The 4967-nt window shown below is 47.2% G+C and overlaps 1 pseudogene; it reads right to left on the reverse strand.

The window, feature by feature from the left end:
• Window positions 1-3038: 3038 nt before the first annotated feature.
• Window positions 3039-3156, reverse strand: LOC126211014 (5S ribosomal RNA; annotated as a pseudogene).
• Between the last annotated feature and the right edge of the window lie 1811 nt (window positions 3157-4967).

Raw genomic sequence — 4967 nt, forward strand, 5'->3', positions numbered from 1 at the left:
TTTATTAATCTTCATGTTATAAGAAGAACTGACCGTGGTTTTCATCTGGACAAGCATAGCTTCTAATTGTTCCGCATCTTCATTTGACGTTGCGATATCATAAGCAAATCTCAACGTTTATTTTCTTGCCATGAATTTTAATACATCCTGTTGCACCTAGTTCTATTGCCGTCTGAATTTATTCATTGAACAAGACAGGAGAAAGCGAGCAGCCGTATCGTATGCATCCTGCTTAACGGTAGCTTCTTGTTGGTGTTCTCCACCTGTTAGCCGCCTCTTCTCTGCACAGTCTATGCACTCCCCTTTGTCATACTTTATGCCACTCCCTCTCAGCATCTCGAAAATTTGACGCCAGTCTACCTTGTTAAATGTTCCACATATATTTGAATTTTCCACATCATTCCAATTTGAAGACACCGGAGAAGGTATAAAGAACATGGAAACCTAGCAATGTAGCAGGCTTGGAAGTTATTTAACCTGAGTTTCTGTTGCACTGTGATGCTGTTGTAAAATGGGTTAACACTTTATATTCAAAAATCTTAAGAGTCACGTCGTCTGCCTCCTCTCTTCAAGAAAACTGGGGTTATTGCTGTACCAAAGCCTAACAAAGGTCCATCCAGAGCTGAAAACTTATCACCCCATGGTCCTCTTTAGTATCACATGCAAGCTCCTGGAGACGCTCATTCATAACACAACTTGCTCAGCGATAAAAAAAAAACGTCCAAAACACAGCAAACTGGCCGGCCGCTGTGGCCGAGGGGTTTAGGCACTTCAGTCCGGAACCGCGCTTCTGCTACGGTCGCAGGTTCGAATCCTGCCTCGGGCATGGGTGTGTGTGTGCTGTACTTAGGTCAGTTAGGTTTAAATAGTTCTAAGTCTAGGGGACTGATGACCTCAGACGTTAAGTCCCATAGTACTTAGAGCCATTTGAACAGCAAGCTGGGTTTAGACCAGGAAGAGGATGTGAGGAATAGGTGCTAGGAATAGCAACTTATTTCGAAAACGGCCTTGTGAAGCGGAAGATAGGCACGGGGGTTTTCTTAGATCTAACTGCAGCCTATGATATTTGTCTAGCGTGACGAACTCCCGCTCATTTTCATCATTGTCTTTCCGTCTAGGAAACTAAGCACTTTAATTGGCAACATGCTTAACAATAGATACTTCCAGGTGTTTTCACCGACTTTCAAAAGCAGAACCCACGAAATAACTGATGTTAAACCACAAGGTTCTGTTTTGACCCCACTCCTTTTTAATTTTTATACATACGAACTTCCAAGAAATGGGTTTATGTTGAAGATATTGCCCTGATCGCTCAGGATCAAAGATTTGGCGAAGTTAAAGCAACACTAACATCACACCTGAAGACGCTGCGACCAAATCATCAACTTTACGAAACAAATTGCAAACCTACCGTCACATTTATAGATCAGATTCTTCAGTTCTGCAACGCTCCACAATACTTTGGTTTGGCCATAGACAGATCTCTGACATAGAAAATCCATCTCCGGAATGTGAATACTAAAACAAAAACTCTGAACGACATAGTCCATATGTTAAAAGGAACCCCCTGGAGTGCCATTGTGGCAGTCCTCAGATCATCAGCTCCAGCTCCTTCAAGCTCAATCGTAGGATGCTGCTGTTCTCCCTGGGTACACAGTACTCACACTAAAATAATTGTCCTACAGATCAATCAAGCAATGCGCTTCATCACAGGCTGAATTAGTCCCACAAACACGCTCTGGCTACCGGTCCTCAGTAACATTCCACCACCATCCATAAATCACAGTCGTTGCTGAACGTATGGACAAGAATAAGAAACAACCCAGAACTACCAGTTCATTCAGAAATTTCATCATCAGAAGCCCAGTGCCAAAGGTCCAGGAAATCATCGTGGCGCACAGCATCCATCTGCAGGACACTAAGTCAAATCTCCTTGGGAGCGACAGTAGGTTTTCATGTACAATGACAATACGGGTGGATATTGAATCGGATCGGAACTGACCAGTACAGATGTGGAGCACTGCTGCACTAATGGGGATGGAAGTCCTCTTCTGGACGTGACCGTGGTGAAGAGCAGCAAACAGTACAACACGTAACATTTGAGAGTTCGCTTAGAGCATTGAGTGGAACAATAGAACACTTTCACAATCTGTCTGCAAAAGCCTCTGACTGGATTAAAGATCTGGTCTTAACGCTATGAACCCATAAGCAACTTGAGGTTGTGAGTATCTGTACAGAAAGATCTACATTTGTTGTAGCTAGGTGCCTATATATTTCTCTGCCATCATATGACAAATAAATTAATAATTTTTTTTCTAGGCCGACGTATGCAATATACTCGTTTTCAGATATCTTTAATCTTTTCTGAAGAATAGGCTAATTTCGTATGTTAAAAATATGGTTCGGATTGTTGTTATTCTCATTGATTATAGCACTGAAATAGCATTTACGGCTAATATTCTCACAGCATGTCTGTTTTTTAATGTAACAAAAGCTTAAAAATCTCTGAATATCAAGATTGGGCCACGTAATCTAAAACGCTCTCTTACTGGCTGAAGCTCTGCTGAAGTCACAGACTAGGAGTAAGACGAAGTTATACGTGTGTTACAGGGAGTGCTAGCAGAAGTTAAGGGGTTTTTAAGCACTTTTTCTGCAAACTTTTTACCTATTTTGTTATGGAAAATGCAATTATACCGTAAGTAGTCTTAGAAAGGAATTCTGGGAACGCTGACAGTGGAAACCTTGCGAAAGCTGATGCCTTTATGCTCCACCCATTTAGAGCGGCGATATGTACAATGAAGAACATTCTTCCCTGCTTACTGCAACATCACTGTAAACACTCCGTCTTCAGGCCACAAGTGGCCCATCGGGAACCATCCGACCGCCGTGTAATCCTCAGTGAGGATGCGGATAGGAGGGGCGTGGGGTCAGGACACCGCTCTCCCGGTCCTTACGATGGTTTTCTTTGACCGGAGCCGCTACTAATCGGTCGAGTAGCTCCTCAGTTGGCATCACGAGGCTGACTGCATCCCGAAAATTGGCAACACCGCATGGTGGCCCTGTTGGTCACCCATCCAAGTGCCGGCCACGACCGACAGCGCTTAACGTCGGTGATCTGACGGGAACCGGTGTATCCACTGCGGCAAGGCCGTTGCCGCAGCATCACTATACTCGCTCAAAATTAAGGAATTGCAGAACTTTTGCAATAGGTCATTATATTGTAATGAGGTTGTCGACTATCAGTCATGAGCTACGACACAAAGAACAATAAAATTATTCTTGGCAAATCTTGGTGCTAATTTCCACTGTAAAAGACACTCAGCAAAGACTCCACTGCAAGCAGGCGCTCGGTGGCGCGACGGGTAGCGCATCTAACAATGGAAAAAAGATCCCAAGTTCGAATCCCAGGTGACTCGTATATTTTTCAAAGTTTTACATGAAATACGTAAATATCATTAGTAAGAACTGATTGTAGCAGTTGTTTCGATTGTGGAATGTATTATATATACACTCCTGGAAATTGAAATAAGAACACCGTGAATTCATTGTCCCAGGAAGGGGAATATTGACACATTCCTGGGGTCAGATACATCACATGATCACACTGACAGAACCACAGGCACATAGGCAACAGAGCATGCACAATGTCGGCACTAGTACAGTGTATATCCACCTTTCGCAGCAATGCAGGCTGCTATTCTCCCATGGAGACGATCGTAGAGATGCTGGATGTAGTCCTGTGGAACGGCTTGCCATGCCATTTCCACCTGGCGCCTCAGTTGGACCAGCGTTCGTGCTGGACGTGCAGACCGCGTGAGACGACGCTTCATCCAGTCCCAAACATGCTCAATGGGGGACAGATCCGGAGATCTTGCTGGCCAGGGTAGTTGACTTACACCTTCTAGAGCACGTTGGGTGGCACGGGATACGTGCGGACGTGCATTGTCCTGTTGGAACAGCAAGTTCCCTTGCCGGTGTAGGAATGGTAGAACGATGGGTTCGATGACGGTTTGGATGTACCGTGCACTATTCAGTGTCCCCTCGACGATCACCAGTGGTGTACGGCCAGTGTAGGAGATCGCTCCCCACACCATGATGCCGGGTGTTGGCCCTGTGTGCCTCGGTCGTATGCAGTCCTGATTGTGGCGCTCACCTGCACGGCGCCAAACACGCATACGACCATCATTGGCACCAAGGCAGAAGCGACTCTCATCGCTGAAGACGACACGTCTCCATTCGTCCCTCCATTCACGCCTGTCGCGACACCACTGGAGGCGGGCTGCACGATGTTGGGGCGTGAGCAGAAGACGGCCTAACGGTGTGCGGGACCGTAGCCCAGCTTCATGGAGACGGTTGCGAATGGTCCTCGCCGATACCCCAGGAGCAACAGTGTCCCTAATTTGCTGGGAAGTGGCGGTGCGGTCCCCTACGGCACTGCGTAGGATCCTACGGTCTTGGCGTGCATCCGTGCGTCGCTGCGGTCCGGTCCCAGGTCGACGGGCACGTGCACCTTCCGCCGACCACTGGCGACAACATCGATGTACTGTGGAGACCTCACGCCCCACGTGTTGAGCAATTCGGCGGTACGTCCACCCGGCCTCCCGCATGCCCACTATACGCCCTCGCTCAAAGTCCGTCAACTGCACATACGGTTCACGTCCACGCTGTCGCGGCATGCTACCAGTGTTAAAGACTGCGATGCAGCTCCGTATGCCACGGCAAACTGGCTGACACTGACGGCGGCGGTGCACAAATGCTGCGCAGCTAGCGCCATTCGACGGCCAACACCACGGTTCCTGGTGTGTCCGCTGTGCCGTGCGTGTGATCATTGCTTGTACAGCCCTCTCGCAGTGTCCGGAGCAAGTATGGTGGGTCTGACACACCGGTGTCAATGTGTTCTTTTTTCCATTTCCAGGAGTGTAGCTTCACATTAAACTTAGTCCGAGAAATGGACAGCAGAGGATAAA

This window comes from Schistocerca nitens, chromosome 10 (assembly GCF_023898315.1).
Source record: "Schistocerca nitens isolate TAMUIC-IGC-003100 chromosome 10, iqSchNite1.1, whole genome shotgun sequence".
Taxonomy (NCBI): domain Eukaryota; kingdom Metazoa; phylum Arthropoda; class Insecta; order Orthoptera; family Acrididae; genus Schistocerca; species Schistocerca nitens.